The sequence below is a fragment of the Chlorocebus sabaeus genome, chromosome 6 (genome assembly GCF_047675955.1).
Source record: "Chlorocebus sabaeus isolate Y175 chromosome 6, mChlSab1.0.hap1, whole genome shotgun sequence".
NCBI lineage: Eukaryota > Metazoa > Chordata > Mammalia > Primates > Cercopithecidae > Chlorocebus > Chlorocebus sabaeus.
In genome coordinates, this window is record NC_132909.1 from 54,610,592 (window position 1) to 54,626,906 (window position 16,315).

Here is a 16,315-nt window from a genome sequence, read left to right on the forward strand (position 1 = left end):
CCTGCCTCAGCCTCCCGAGTAGCTGGGATTACAGATGCACGCCACCACGCAGAGCTAATTTTTGTATTTTTAGTAGAGATGGGGTTTCACCATGTTGGCCAGGCTGGTCTCGAACTCCTGACCTCAGATGATCCACCTGCCTCGGCCTCCCAAAGTACTGGGATTACAGGTGTGAGCCACTGCGCCCACCCTGAATAGATGTATTTAGCCATGGGAGGGTTATGGTCAAGTCTGCGTCTGAGCTCTGCCAAGGTCATCTGGAAGATGCCACAGAGGGTGGGGTGAGGTGAGGGCAGGGAGATTCAACAGCCCAGGCATGGTAGGGCATGGTAGTGTGAACCTGTAGTCCCAGCTATTTGGGAGGCTGAGGCAAGAGGACTGCTTGAGCCTAGGAGTTCAAGGTAACAGTGGGCTATGATTGCACCATGGCACTCCAGCCTGGGAGACAGACTCTCCCTCTGAAAAAAATTAAAAAAGGGTTGGGCGCAGTGGCTCACACCTGTAATCCCAGCACTTTGGGAGGCCGAGGCGAGTGGATCATCTGAGGTCAGGAGTTCGAGACCAGCCTGGCCAACATGGTGAAACCCTGTCTCTACCAAAAATACAAAAATTAGCCAGGCACGGTGACAGGCGCCTGCAATCCCAGCTACTCGGGAGGCTGAGGCAGGAGAATCACTTGAATCCGGGAGGCGGAGGTTGCAGTGAGCCAAGATTGTGCCGCTGTACTGCAGCCTGGGTGACAGAGCGAGACTCAGTCTCAAAAAAATAAATAAATAAATAATTAAAAATAAAAAAAAGACGTGGGGCACGGTGGCTCACACCTGTAATCCCAGCACTTTGGGAGGCTGAGGCGGGTGGATCACAAGGTCAGGAGATCGAGACCATCCTGGTTAACACGGTGAAACCCCGTCTCTACTAAAAATACAAAAAATTAGCTGGTGTGATGGCACGTGCCTGTAATTCCAGCTACTCAGGAGGCTGAGGCAGGAGAATCGCTTGAACCCATGAGGCAGAGGTTGCAGTGAGCGGAGATCACGCCACTGCACTCCAGCTTAGGTGACAGAGCGAGACTCTGTCTCAAGGAAAAAAAAAAAAAAAAAAAGGCCTATGTAGCAAATAATTATTCTTGCTGCACTGTATACAAATAATTAAGCCAAATATAATAAAGCAAACCAGTCCTACCATTATTTGTCTTTTAATAAAGATGGGAAACTGAAGAGTGAAAATTATGTTTTAAAAACTATAGCACACTGGCTCAGCGCGGTGGCTCACGCCTGTAATCCCAACACTTTGGGAGGCCAGGGCAGGTGGATCATGAGGTCAGGAGATCGAGACCATCCTGGCCAACATGGTGAAACCCCATCTCTACTAAAAATACAAAAAATTAGCCAGGCATGGTGGCGGGCGCCTGTAGTCCCAGCTACTCGGGAGGCTGAGGCAGGAGAATGGCATGAACCCGGAAGGCGGAGCTTCCAGTGAGCTGAGTTCGTGCCACTGCACTCTAGCCTGGGCTAAAGTGCGAGACTCCATCTCAAAAAAAACAAAAACAAAAACAAAAAACCATAGTGCACCTGGGGGGAGGGGGAAGGGATAGCATTAGGAGACATACCTAATGTAAATGACAAGTTAATGGGTGCAACACACCTACATGGCATATGTATACGTATGTAACAAACCTGCACGTTGTGCACGTGTACCCTAGAACTTAAAGTATAGTTAAAAAAAAAAAACAAAACTATAGCACACCTGTTGTTACATTCTAGTCTTGCCTAATTTTTTCAATTTTTATTATTGTCTACAGTTTAAATTATATCTGTTACAGAAATCAACTCCTGGATACATTACACTTAAGTCAAAGCCTGAAAAGTGGAGAAAGCAACCCCTAACAGCCCAGAAAAATGTCCTATCAATGTAAAAAAAAATAAGAAATCTTAATCTGAAAATCATAAAAGATAAGTGGTGGGCAAAGTGGTTCACGCCTGTAATCCGGGCACTTTGGGAGGCCGAGGTGGGTGGATCACCTGAGGTCAGGAGTTTGAGACCAGCCTGAGACAACCCCAACAAGGAGAGAAACCCCGTCGCTACTGAAAATGCAAAAATTAGCGGGTGTGGCGGCAGGCACCTGTAATCCCAACTGCTAGGGAGGCTGAGACAGGAGGTTACAGTGAGCTGAGATCACGCCACTGCACTCTAGCTTGAGCCATGGAGCAAGACTCCATCTCAAAAAAAAAAAAAAGATAAGTAACTAAGTGAAAATTACCCACCTTAGTCTCACCTACCTCACCAAATACTTTTTGTCACTTCTACATCTCCTTGTAAGCCAAATATTAAAACCTTTTTTAATGAAAATTATTTACTACGCCACCCTCTGGGAATTGCTTTATCTACTATTTGCAGTAGAACTATATACTATAACATCCCCAGGGCGGAATATCAGACAGAGAATCTCAATTACTGTAGCATTTGGCTTAGTTATTTTCCTATCAGGAATAACAGTTGCTAACAAAAAAATAACACACGGGTCTTCCCAAACACGTGCCTCTGCCTGTCATTGGGAAAAAAATGTTGCTTCTGTCTCAACCAATCAGACCTAATAAGAAACGCTGCTGAAGGCTGGGCGCGGTGGCTCATGCCCGTAATCCCAACACTTTGGGAGGCTGAGGCGGTCAGGAGATCGAGACCATCCTGGCTAACAGGGTGAAACGCCATCTCTGCTAAAAATACAAAAAAATTAGCCAGGCGTGGTGATGTGCGCCTGTAGTCCCAGCTACTCGGGAGGCTGAGGCAGGGGAATCGCTTGAGCCTGGGAGGTGGAGGTTGCAGTGAGCCGAGATTGCACCACTGCACTGCAGCCTGGGTGACAGAGCAAGACTCCGTATCAAAAAGAAAGAAAGAAAGGAAAAAGAAACGCTGCTGAAGAGTCTAGGACTAATGTTTTTACCCTGCCTAATTAACCTTTTTAAAAAATTTTCAACCGACAGAATCATGGCCATTTAGCAGACAACTACTCAAAAACATCTACACACAATGTTGCTCCTGCAGTCAATCCAAGACCAGAAAACTCTCCGCGCCTCCCCCGACCCCCAACATCAGCAGGAAGTAGCCAGAAAGAACACGTCGCCCCTTGTCCTTTTACAACTATAGGGTCTGGAATGATAGAGCAGGAGCACCGTCATCTGGGACAAACCCCGCCAGTTTCAGTTCCAGCTCCCTCTCTAGCCTCTTGCATTTCAAGGAAATCACTTATCTTCCAACCCACAAGCAGCCAGAAAGAGCAGATAGTAAAACACAGATAAGACAGCTCGGGCACAGAGGGAAATAGGGGGAAAGTCTCTTGGGTAACTGCCAAACTTCACCCTCATACAATGGGCCCCAGTAAAACACTGAGGCCTTACTTAATAAGCACATTCCTTTCCCTTCAGGTGCGCTGAAATAGGGAAGCTAAAGGCTGACTTTAGCGGAGGAGAGGAGGCGGGTATGCCTGCAGCTGCAGGAAGATGTATGGGGACAGACACACAACTGTCCCTCCCAGACAAGCACAACAGAGACACAGAAGCAGTCCAAGCCTCTGATAAACTCTCCCACCCTGAATCAAAAACTCGGTCTGGGCTGGGCACGGTGGCTCATGCCTGTAATCCCTGCACTTTGGGAGACTGAGGTGGGCAGATCATGAGGTAAAGAGTTCGAGACCAGCCTGGTCAACATGGTGAAACCCTGTCTCTACTAAAAAAACAAAAATTAGCCGGGCATGGTGGCACACGCCTGTAATTCCAGCTACTAGGGAGGCTGAGGCAGGAGAATCGCTTGAATTCAGGAGGCGGAGGTTGCAGTGAGTCAAAATCCTGTCATCGAACTCTAGCTTGGGAAACAAGAGCGAAACTCTGTCTCAAAAAAAGAAAAATCAAAACCAAAAAAGCAATAAACAGGGCTGGGCATGGTGGCTCACGCCTGTAATCCCTTGGGAGGCCAAGGCAGGTGGATTATTTGAGGTCAGGAGTTGGAGACCAGCCTGGCCAACATGGTGAAACTCCATCTCCACTAAAAATACCAAAAAACTAGCTGGGCGTGGTGGTGCATGTCTGTAATTCCAGCTATTTGGGAGGCTGAGGCAGGAGAATCACTTGAACCCATGAGGCGGAAGTTGCAGTGAGCCAAGATCAAGCCAGTGTACTCCAGCCTGGATGACAGAGAGAGAGTCCGTCTGAAAATAAATTAAATAAATAAATTGGAGAGAATACGAGTCACTTTGTCTGCTTCTCCACCTCCCTAGCAAAGCTCTCTATGGCATAAAGCTTGAAGGAATGTGGTCCACCTAAGCCCTGACTCCGAAACCTTTTTCCATTGAGTTCCCCCATCTCCTAGGAGATGCTTGTCACGGCCAGCAGCTCTGCCAGGTTACAAAGCTCGTACCAGGAAGGGCAAATGCCAGCCTGACTGCCTGGCGGCTCTCCAGGGCTGACTCGGGGCTGCAGAGCAGAGGCTGGTATGAGTCTCTTGTGGCTGCTGAAACAAATGACCAGAAACAGAGCAGCTTAAAGAACACAGACTTATGATTTTACAGCACTGGAGGTCAGATGTCCTAAAATTAAGGCGTTGATGAGGGTGGCTCCTCCTAGAGGCTCCATTTTTCAGCCTTTCCCAGCTTCTAGAGGTACCCACAGGTCTCATCTTGGGGCCCCTTCCTCCACCTTCACAGCTAGCAGCACGGCCTCTTCCAGTCTCTTTCTGACGGTGACCCTCCTGCCTCCTCACATTTTTTTTTTTTTTTTTCCTGAGACAGAGTCTTGCTCTATAGCCAAGGCTGGAGTGCAGTGGCTCCATCTCGCAGCAACCTCTGCCCCCCGAGTTCAAGCAATTCTCCTGCCTCAGCCTCCTGAGTAGCGGGGATTGCAGGCATGTGCCACCACGCCCAGCTAATTTTGTATTTTTAGTAGAGACAGGGTTTCTCCATGTTGGACAGGCTGGTCTCGAACTCCCAACCTCGTGATCCACTTGCCTCAGCCTCCCAAAGTGCTAGGATTACAGGCATGAACCACAGAGACCTTTTTTTTTTTTTTTTTTTGAGACAGAGTCTTGCTCTGTAGCCAAGGCTGAAGTGCAGTGGCTCAAACTCAGCTCACTGCAACCTCTGCCCCCACCCCCCCCACCCAAGTTCAAGGAATTCTCCTGCCTCAGCCTCTCAAGTACAACTGGGACTACAAGCATGTGCCACCACGCCTGGCTAATTTTTGCATTTTTAGTCAAGTTGGGGTTTCACCTTGTTGGCCAGACTGGTCTCAAACTCCTGGCATCAAGGGATCCACCTGCCTTGGCCTCCCAAAGTGCTGGGATTATAGGCATGAGCCACTGCAACCAGCCTCTGCTAATTTTTTTTTTTTTTTTTTTTTTTTTGGATACGAGTCTCACTCTGTCACCAGGCTGGAGTGCAGCGGTGCAATCTCGGCTCACTGCAACTTCCACTTCCCAGGTTCAAGCGATTCTCCTCCCTCAGCCTCCTGAGTAGCTGGGACTACAGGCACATGCCAACACACCCAGCTAATTTTTGTATTTTTACTAGACACGGGGTTTAACCATGTTGGCCAGGATGGTCCTGATCTCTTGACCTCATGATCCGCCCACCTCAGCCTCCCAGAATGTTGGGATTATAGGCGTGAGCCACCACGCCAAGCCCCAGCTAATTTTTAAAAATATTTTGTAGAGGCCGGGCACGGTGGCTCAAGCCTGTAATCCCAGCACTTTGGGAGGCCGAGACAGGCGGATCACGAGGTCAGCAGATCGAGACCATGCAGGCTAACATGGTGAAACTCCGTCTATACTAAAAAAATACAAAAAAACTAGCCGGGCGAGGTGGCGGGCACCTGTAGTCCCAGCTACTTGGGAGGCTGAGGCAGGAGAATGGCATGAACCCGGGAGGCGGAGCTTGCAGTGAGCTGAGATCTGGCCACTGCACTCCAGCCTGGGTGACAGAGTGAGACCCCGTTTCAAAAAAAAAGAAAAAAGAAAAAAAAAAATATATATATATATATATATTTTGTAGAGACTGTGTCCTGCTATGTTGTCCAGGCTGGTCTCAAACTCCTAGGCTCAAGCGATCCTCCCTCCTCGGCATCCCAAAGTGTTGGGATTACAGGTGTGAGCCACCGTATCTGACCAAGGGGGCATTATTTTACCTACCACAGCATCCGTGGGGGCAAAACTCGTAAGATGGGGGGGTCCACGGGAAACTTTCTGAGCGAGGTGATGTGTGGGTTTAGTTCTGGAAGACTGCAGGGCTGGCGGGGGTTTGTGCTATGTGGGAAGAGGATTCCAGGCCGAGAACAGAGTCCATAGAACAGCAGGCTCCTAAATACCTACCCCAAATACCTACCCTGGCCGTGCCTGGAGAGAGATTTGGCTGTCACCACTAAGGTGGGGGTGGTGAGGGGGTGCGGGCGGTGGGCTGCCAGAGAGCTGCTCAATAATCTAGAATGCACAGGACCACCCCCTACCAGGAAGAATCAGCCAGCGGGTAGCCTAGAGGGTGAGAATGCTTCTGTCCTCATCCGTCTGGACTCAGAGGGGCTTTCCCAGCAGGGGCAGCTGGAAGGTGTTTACTGGGTGACCTTTGGCCTTTCTACCCCTGGCCCCCACCCCCCACCCCGTCTCCTGCTTTTCTTGGGAAAAGCTGATTTTAGTTCCTGGTGACCCTTGGCCTCCTCAGGGAACAGAAGCATTTGTGTGGGCTGATGGCTTCTACCTCTGGAATGTGACTGCTCGGCCTGACCCGAGCCCTGGAGGACGAGCCCTGGAGGACGAGGGATCTAAGAATAGTGATGTTTTTCTCCCCACCCCTAGGCCTGGCCCGCTCTGGCCTCCAGATCCCATGCCCCTCGCTGTGCTGGAAGAGGTGGTCAGGCAGACAATGTCTGAGGGAAACGTCTCGAGCCTGTGCTGGTCACTGGGCTGGAAAGGAGCTGGTTTGTTCATGGGGCACAGGGCAGAGATGATGGGATTTGCGGAGGAGGGGTTGGGCTGGGGTGGTGGGTCTGCACCTTGCCAGCACCCCCCACCCCAGGCCTGCCCTATTCTCCCTACAGCTCCTTGTCCCTGCTGCCTCTGAAGGACTTATGTCACGGATCCCCTCAATGGCCACCCCTTGGAGTTGGCAGGTTCTCCTTGGGCTGGAGCAGGAGTGGAGTGCCTCTCTTGCCGACTGGAAAAGGGACCCCAAGCTTGGGAGGCCCGATCTAGTGGGGCAAGGGCCCTGGTGCCAGTGCCGGAGAGGGACTGGTCCCTGGGGGCCTCGTGTCTGCTGGGATGTCATAAACCCACCTGGTGTCCTCAAGAGAGGCCCTCGAAGGTAGGGCTCACTGCTTGTTCATCCGGTCCGCAAGCTTCGACTGCCTCGTGGGTGCCAGGCCCCCCATGCGGGGCACTGGGGATGCCAAGGGGGACAGATCCCCGCCTCCTTCCTGAAGGAGCCTGCAGTGACCCAGGAGAGCAGGGCTCACATTTGCTGATGTCTCAGTCAAGAGCCGGGCCCTGCACTGGATGCGGGAGCTGTGGTTGAGGACAAAGCAGCTGCATTTCTGGGGGACAAGGTAGGGAGACGTCAGCCACAGGAACGGAAGGCAGCAGGGATCTGGGTAAAGAAAACCCCAGGGGCCAGGTGCCGGTGGCTCATGTCTGTAATCCCAGCACTTTGGGAGGCCAAGGCAGGTGGATCACTTGAGATCAGGAGTTCAAGACCAGCCTGCCCAACATAATGAATCCCCGTCTCCACTAAAAAAAAAAAAAATTAAAAAATTAGCCGGATGTGGTGGCACATGCCTATAATCCCAGCTACTCAGGAGACTGAGGCAAGAGAATCGCTTGAATCTGGGAGGCGGAGATTGCAGTGAGCTATCATGCCACTGCACTCCATCCTGGGTGACAGAGCAAGCCTGTCACTAAAAACAGACAAACAAACCCGGGTGCAATGGTATAAAGAGGAGGACGAGGAAGGAAAGTTTGTGTCCAGGGAAGCCCCTGCACCCTGGAGGGTGGAGGCTAGTTTCAGGGTTTGGCCGTCCCTCCCACGGGGGCCCACCCAATCCCACTGCTGGCTCCTGCCCTCTACCTGATGTGGCTGCAACTGCTCTGGCCAGCCGGGTGATTTCCATGTGACCCCTCCCCAAGCCTGAGCTCCCTGAGTCAGCAGTGTGGGTAACAAGGGCCACCTGAGGTCCTCTGCTTACCCTGCTGAAACCCCATGGGCTGTAGCACAGTCATGCGTCCCCCGGGGTGCACCCCAGTAAGACAGAAGCACATCAGGTACTGAATAGGAATGAGGATGGAACAAAGATGAAAGACCACTGAGACTGGGCGGTGGCTCATGCCTGTAATCTCAGTCCTTTGGGAGGCCGAGGTGGGCAGATCACTGTTGCCCAAGAGTTTGAGACCAGCCTGGCCAACAAGGTGAAAACCCTGTCTTTACTGAAAATACAAAAATTAGCCGGGTTTGGTGGCACATGCCTGTAATCCCAGCTACTCGGGAGGCTGAGGCATGAGAATTGCTTGAACCTGGGAGGCGGAGGTTGCAGTGAGCCGAGATCGTGCCATTACACTCCAGCCCAGCCTAGGTGACAGAGCAAGAACGTCTCCAAAAAAAAAAAGACTAATATGGCCGGGCGCAGTGGCTCACGCCTATAATCCCTGCACTTTGGGAGGCCAAGGCGGGCGGATCATGAGGTCAGAAGATCGAGACCATCCTGTCTAACACGGTGAAACCCCCATCTCTACTAAAAATACAAAAAATTAGCTGGGCGTGGTAGGTGGCGGGCACCTGTAGTCCCAGCTACTCGGGAGGCTAAGGCAGGAGAATGGCGTGAACCCGGGAGGTGAAGCTTGCAGTGAGCCAAGATCGCACCACTGCACTCCAGCCTGGGTGATAAAGCGAGACTCTGTCTCAAAAAAAAAAAAAAAAAAAAAAAAAAGACGAATACATCCCTTTTCCCTAGCTGTTTCTTCTTCTCCCACCTGGACCTGAAGCCACCGCTTTAACTGCACCATTTAGAGTGTCCCTGTCTCCCCCAAATTCAAGCCTCTTAAGCCTCAGGCCCTTGATTGGATAGAATACCCACAGATGTCACCATAAACCCACGATCTCCCACCCAGCTGGGCTCCTCTCCTCCCCCAGAGCAGCCCCTTGCTGTAAAATGGGGCTAACAGAACTGAACAGGCTGTTACTATGAGGATTTGAGGGTATCAGTACAGTGCTTGGCCCAGGGCCCAGGAGCCACTACTACTCTACAGGGTCACAGACCTCCTGACCGTAACTCCTATGGGTGCATGATTTACTGGGCCAACCTGAGTGCTGGGCATTTAGGTAGTTTCCAACCAGAAGGTAACTTTAATTAAAGATCCTAAGACACGTCCTCCTGCAGGCAGCCCTTCCACAGGTGGCTTGGGGGTAATTTTCAGTGGTATAATCACAAGCTCAGACTATGAACCTTTTTTTTTTTTTTTTTTTTTGAGATGGAGTCTCGTTCTGTTGCCCAGGCTGGAGTGCAATGGCACGATAGGCTCACTGCAACCTCCGCCTCCCAGGATGAAGCGATTCTCATGCCTCAGCCTCTCCATAACCAGGATTACAGGTGTGCTAATTACTGCCATGCCCAGCTAATTATTGTATTTTTAAAGAGCTACTGAGCGCGAACTCCTGATCTCAGGTGATCTGTATTTTTACAGAGCTACTGAGCTCAAACTCCTGACCTCAGGTGATCCGCCTGCCTCAGCCTCCCAAAGTGCTGGGATTACAGGCAGGAGCCACTGGGCCCGACCTTTTTTTTTTTTTTTTCCATTGAGACAGGTTCTTGCTATGTTGCCCTGGCTGGTCTTGAACTCCCGGACTCAAGCAATTCTCCTCCTGCCTCAGCCTTCCAAAGTGCTGGGATTACAGGCAGGAGCCACCACACCTGGTCTATGAACCCTCTTATATGCTGGGTATGCATTATCCAAAGGGTCTCTCCAATTGAAATGGCAGCCACCCCTTTGGAAAGCAAGTGTTGAGGTCCTGGCAGCATTGGAATGATCCTTGCTGTGACCAACTCTGGTCAACAGGCCCTCCCCTGATGCCCAATACATTCACTCTTAGGCTCCTAGACTCCCCTTCTCTTCCTGGGAATTGTCTCTTTCTGATCTTTGCACCTTTGGTGCTTATCAATTTGCATGAGCTTTTAATAGACTGATAACACCTGGTGCTACAGTTTCAATGTTCGTTCCCTCCAAAACTCGTGGTGAAACTTAATCCTCGATGTAGCAGTCAGTGTCGACAGAGGTGGGGCCTTTAAGGGGTGACTGGGTCATGAGAATTCTGGCCTCATGAACAGATCAATTCATTCATGCGTTAATAGATCCACGGGTTAATAGATAATGGGTTATCATAGGAGGGCAACTGGTGGCTTTGAAAGAATAGGAAGAAGGGGCTGGGTGCACACGCCTGGAATCTCAGCACTTTGGGAGGCTGAGGCGGGTGGATCACAAGGTCGGAAGATCGAGACCGTCCTGGCTAACACGGTGAAACCGTCTCTACTTAAAAAATACAAAAAATTAGCCGGGTGTGGTGGTGGCAGTGAGCCGAGATCACACCACTACACTTGCCGCAACCTCTGCCTCCTGGGTTCAAGCAATTCTCAGGTGATCAGCCCCCCTCGGCCTCCCAACAGGCTAAGATTACAGGGGTGAGACACTGCATCTTGCCAACCCCCAGCTAATTTTTATTTTATTTTTATTTTTTGATATGGAATTTTGTGTCGCCCAGGCCGGAGTGAAAGTGGCGCGATCTTGGCTCACTGCAACCTCTGCCTCCCAGGTTCAAGCAATTCTCCTGCCTCAGCCTCCTGAGTAGCTGGGACTACAGGCTCTCGCCACCATGCCCCGCTAATTTTTGCATTTTTAGTAGAGACAGGCTTTCATCGTGTTGGCCAGGCTGGTCTCAAGCTCCTGACCTCAGGTGATCAGCCTGCCTTGGACCATCAATGTGCTGGGATTACAGGCATGAACCACCCTGCCCAGGCTTGATTTTTCAAAGATGTTTTAAAGTTAGAGTCTTGCTATGTGGCCTAAGGGAACTCCCTGCCTCAAGTAACCCTCCTGACTCAGCCTCCGGCATAGGATGAAATTATATTCAACCCTAAAAAGGAATGAAGTACTAACTCCTTCTACAATAGCACATGAACCTTAAAAACATGCTCAGTGAAAGAAACCAGACACAAAATAATTCACTGGATAAGATTCCATTTGTATGAAGTATCCAGAGTAGAAAAATCCGTGGAGTCAGGAAGTAGACTAGTGGGTTCCAGGAATGGGGAATGACAGCTAATGGGTACAGGGTTTCTTTATGGGGTGATGAAAATATTCTGGAGACCGGGCATGGTGGGTCACACCTGTAATCCCAGCACTTTCGGAGGCCGAGATGAGTAGATCACTTGAGGTCAGGGGTTTGAGACCAGCATGGCCAACACAGCCATACTGTCTCTCCTAAAATACAAAAATTAGCCGGCCGTGGTGACACACACATGTAGTCCCAGCTACTTGGGAGGCTGAGGCGGGAGCATCACTTGAACCCAGGAGGTGGAGGTTGCAGTGAGCCAAGATTGTGCCACTGCACTCTAGCCTGGGTGACAGAATGAGACTCCATCAAAGAAAGAAAGAGAAAGAGAGAGAGGGGGAAAGAGGGAAGGAAGGAAGGAAGGAGAAAGCAAGAGAAAGAAGAAAGAGAGAAAGAAAGAAAAAGAAAGAGAGAAAGAAAGAAAAAGAGAAAGAAAAAAGAGAAAGAGAAAGAAGGAAAGAAAGAGAAAGAGAAAGAAGGAAAGAAAGAAAGAAAAAGAAAGATGAGAGAAAGAAAAAAGAGAAAGAAAAAGAAAGAGAAAGGAAAGACAGAAAGAAAAAGAAGAGAACGAAAGAAAAAGAAAGAAAGAAAGAAAAAGGAATGGAAGGGTTATAGTTAGGATCCAGAAAGTGAACTCTGGAAAATGTCCCAAGCTGGCTCAGGCCAGTGACCTGTGTTATCTTGCGTGTGGTGTTAGAGAGGCTGCAATTCTGTGACAAGCAGTGGAGAGGTCTGTGCTGCCCTCTGGGTCACTGACCCCCATGTTCTTTACTGGACGGCCACCAAGAAGGTGCGTTAAGTGTCCTGCTGGGTTCCTGCTTTAAACAGGCTCTCGAGGTGGTAGCACCAGTACTGCCTGCCTTGTACAAATAAACAAACTGCGGCTGGGGAAAGTGAAGTAATTCCTAAAGTCAAGCATGGTGGCCAGGTGCGGTGGGTCACACCTGTAATCCCAGCACTTTAGGAGGCTGAGGCAGGTGGATCATTTGAGATCAGGAGTTCTCGACCAGACTGCCCAATATGGTGAAACCCCATCTCTGGCCGGGCGCGGTGGCTCAAGCCTGTAATCCCAGCACTTTGGGAGGCCGAGACGGGCGGATCACGAGGTCAGAAGATCGAGACCATCCTGGCTAACACAGTGAAACCCCGTCTCTACTAAAACTACAAAAAAACTAGCCGGGCGAGGTGGCGGGCGCCTGTAGTCCCAGCTACTCGGGAGGCTGAGGCAGGAGAATGGCGTGAACCCGGGAGGCGGAGCTTGCAGTGAGCTGAGATCCGGCCACTGCACTCCAGCCTGGGCGACAGAGCGAGACTCCGTCTCAAAAAAAAAAAAAAAAGAAAAAGAAACCCCATCTCTGCTAAAAATACAAAAAAATTAGCTGGGTGTGGTGGTGGGTGCCTGTAATCTCAACCATTCAGAAGGCTGAAGCAAGAAAATTGCTTGAATCTGGGACACGAGGTTGCAGTGAGCTGAGATCGTGCCACTGCACTGCAGCCTGGGCGACAGAGCAAGACTCTGTCTTAAATAAATAGGCCGGGCGCAGTGGCTCACACCTATAATCCCAGCACTTTGGGAGGCCGAGGCAGGTGGATTACGAGGTCAGGAGATCAAGAGCATCCTGGCCAACATGGTGAAACCCCCATCTCTACTAAAAATACAAAAATTAGCTGGGTGTGGTGGCACGTAACTGTAATCCCAGCCACTTGAGAGGGTGAGGCAGGAGAATCGCTTGAACCCAGGAGGCGGAGGTTGCAGTGAGCCGAGATCATGCCACTGCACTCCAGCCTGGCGACAGAGTGAGACTCCATCTCAAAAATAAATAAACAAATAAAGTAAGTAAGCCTGGTATTCCTGTGTCTGCTCCGGGGCCAGCCTCTTCAGGTCAGAACTGTGCAGAAGGTAGAACTGCCAATGAGCCGTGGCTGCAAGGACTCTTCACACAGTAACACCGTGGCCACCTGCCCCTCCAACTCTGATCTCATCCAGGAAGTGAACTCCAAACTGCTGCTAACCTGAAAATAAACTCAACTGCCTGAGAAAAAACACAAAGCCTTTAATCTTCTCCTATGACCGATTTCACTGGTGCTTGAGGTGGCATTGGATTGAAGTTGGGCCTCAGAAGAACACAGGGCTTCTAGAAGGTTCTTCCAGCTTTTTGGAGCTTGCCCGGCTTCTGTTTTCAGAATGGACAGCGAACTGGGGTGGGCTGTGATGCCTCGGCTCTGTGTGGGGGCTGACCAGTGAACTGCTCGCCTGACAGGCACACCCATTTCTGATGATGTCCCCAGAGTAACTCCATCCGGTATATGGAACCCTCCAGAATTTTGAGCCAGAATGGCTTTCCCCCACATCTGTCTCTAATTGACCTGGCTGCCACCTTCTTCACATTTCACTGGTCACTCAGGGTCCTGCTGACCCCACATCTTAGACATCTGGAATCAGCCTCCTTCTCTCCAGAACCCTCCAGCACTCCTCTGGCCACCAGTCCACTCTGCCATCTCTCCTTCAGTTGTCTAGAGGGCCTCCCTGGAGGCCTCCCCACTTCTCATGTTGTATCTTCTACTTGCCCCAGGTTCCTGTGGAAAGAAGGAAAAAAGGAAAGAAGAAAGGAAGGAAGGAAGGGAGGGACGGAGGGGAGAGAAAGAGAAAGAAAGGAGGGAAGGAGGGAAAAGAAAAGAAAGGAAGGAAGGGAAAGAGAAAGAAAGAAAGAGAGAAAGAAAGAGATAGAGAGGGCCAGGTGCCATGGCTCATGCCTGTAATTCCAGCACTTTGGAAAGCCGAGGTAGTTAGACCACCTGAGGTTGGGAGTTCGAGACCAGCCTGATCAATATGGAGAAACCCCATCTCTACTAAAAATACAAAATTAGCCCCGCGTGGTGGCACATGCCTGTAGTCCCAGCTACTCGGGAGGCTGAGGCAGGAGAATGGCTTGAACCCAGGAGGCGGAGGTTGCAGTGAGCCGAGATCACGCCATTGCACTCCAGCCTGGGCAACAAGAGCGAAACTCCGTCTCAGAAAAAAAAAAAAAAAAAAAAAAAAAAAAAGGAGAGAATCATATAAGTCTCTTTTTTTTTTTTTTTTTTTTTTTTTTGAGACGGAGTCTCGCTCTGTCGCCCAGGCTGGAGTGCAGTGGCGCAATCTCGGCTCACTGCAAGCTCTGCCTCCCGGATGCATGCCACTTTCCTGCCTCAGCCTCCCGAGTAGCTGGGACTACAGGCGCCCACCACCATGCCCGGCTAATTTTTTGTATTTTTAGTAGAGACGGGGTTTCACCGTGTTAGCCAGGATGGTCTCGATCTCCTGACCTCATGATCCGCCCGCCTCGGCCTCCCAAAGTGCTGGGATTACAGGCGTGAGCCACCGCGCCTGGCAGTCTCTCAGTTTTAAACTCTTTCAACTAAAAGATAAATTCTTTGTTTGTTTGTTTAAGACAGATCTCACTGCTGTCTAGGCTGGACTGCAGTGGCATGATCTCAGCTCACAGCAAACTCCGATTCCTGGGTTCAAGCGATTATCCTGCTTTTCTCCTGCCTCAGCCTCCTGAGTTGCTGGGATTATAGGCATGTGCCGCCATGCCTGGCTAATTTTTGTATCTGTATTTTTATATATATTGTTCGAGATGGAGTTTCACTCTTGTCGCCCAGGTTGGAATGCAGTGGCGTAGTCTCGGCTCACTGCAACCTCCACCTCCCGGGTTCAAGCGATTCTCCTGCCTCAGCCTCCCAACCCGCCACCAAGCCCAGCTAATTTTTGTATTTTTAGTAGAGACGGGGTTTCAGCATGTTGGCCAGGCTGGCCTTGAACTCCTGACTTCAAGTGATCACCTGCCTCAGTCTCCCAAAGTGCTGGGATTACAGGCATGAGCCACCACACCCAGCCAATAAATTTTCAATGCCTACCCCCTTTATTTCTCTGCGGCTACTGTAACAAACAACCACAACCCTGGTGACTTATAAGAACTATTTTATGTTATTTATTTTATTTATTTTAATTTTAGACAGGGCCTCACTCTGTTGCCCAGGTTGGAATGCCATGGTGCGATCATGGCTCACTGCAGCCTCAGTCTCATGGGCTCAGTCCATCTTCCCACCTTAGTCTCCCAAGTAGCTAGGACTACAGGCACGTGCCACCACGCCGAGCTAATTTTATTTTTTGTACAGATGGGGTTTCACCATATTGCCCAGGCTAGTCTCAAACTCCTGAGATCAAGCAATCTGTCTATCTCAGCCTCCCAAAAGTGCTGGAATTACAGATGTAAGCCACCGCATCCAGCCCAAAGCAGTACATTTTTATTATCTTACAATCCTGTGGTCAGAGGTCTGAAATTAGTTCTTACTAGATTCTAAAATCAAGGTGTGCGCAGGGCTGGTTCCTTCTAGAGGCTCCAAGGGAGGATCCATTTCCCTGCATTTCCCAACATCTAGAGGCCGCCTGAATTCCTTGGCTTGTGGCCCCTTCCTCCACCTTCAAGCCAGCAGTACAGCTTCTTCCAATCTCTGATTTGATCCTCCTGCCTCCTTCTTATAAGGACCCTGTGATGACATTGGGTCACCCAGATCATCCAGAATGATCTCCCATCTCAAGATTTTTTTTTTTTTTTTGAGATGGAGTCTTGCTCTGTTGCCCAGGCTGAAGTGCAGTGGTGCAACCTCGGCTCATGGCAACCCCAGCCTCCAAAGTAGCTGGGACTACAGACGTGTGCCACCATAGCTGGCCAATTTTTGTATTTTTAGTACAGACAGGGTTTCAGCATGTTGGCCAGGCTGGTCTCAAACTCCTGGCCTCAGGTGATCCACCCACCTCAGCCTCCCAAAGTGCTGGAATTACAGGCATGAGTCACCATGCCTGGCCCATCTCAAAATCTTTAACCAGGTTGGGCACAGTGGCTCACACCTATAATCCCAACACTGGGAGGCTGAGTTGGGAGTATCGTTTGAGGCCAGGAGTTCAATAAAACCAGCTTG

The 16,315-nt window shown here is 50.3% G+C and overlaps 1 protein-coding gene across 8 annotated transcripts in view; it reads right to left on the bottom strand.

The window, feature by feature from the left end:
* The window catches only part of CCL25 (C-C motif chemokine ligand 25), a 47,215-nt gene that overhangs the window by 16,961 nt on the left and 13,939 nt on the right, over window positions 1-16,315 (bottom strand). For 4 of the 8 annotated variants that reach the window (XM_073017023.1, XM_037994326.2, XM_037994325.2 and 1 more), the window contains exons 2-3: window positions 7,312-7,568; window positions 6,175-6,288 (exon numbers count right to left, since the gene is read on the bottom strand). The exons of 1 other annotated variant lie outside the window; for it this stretch is intronic. The gene's annotated coding sequence lies outside the window, so the exon portion shown is untranslated. Of the gene's footprint in view, window positions 1-6,174; window positions 6,514-7,311; window positions 7,569-16,315 lie in introns of all 8 variants that reach the window. 3 more of the 8 variants (XM_073017021.1, XM_073017020.1, XM_073017022.1) reach the window with 3 other exon arrangements.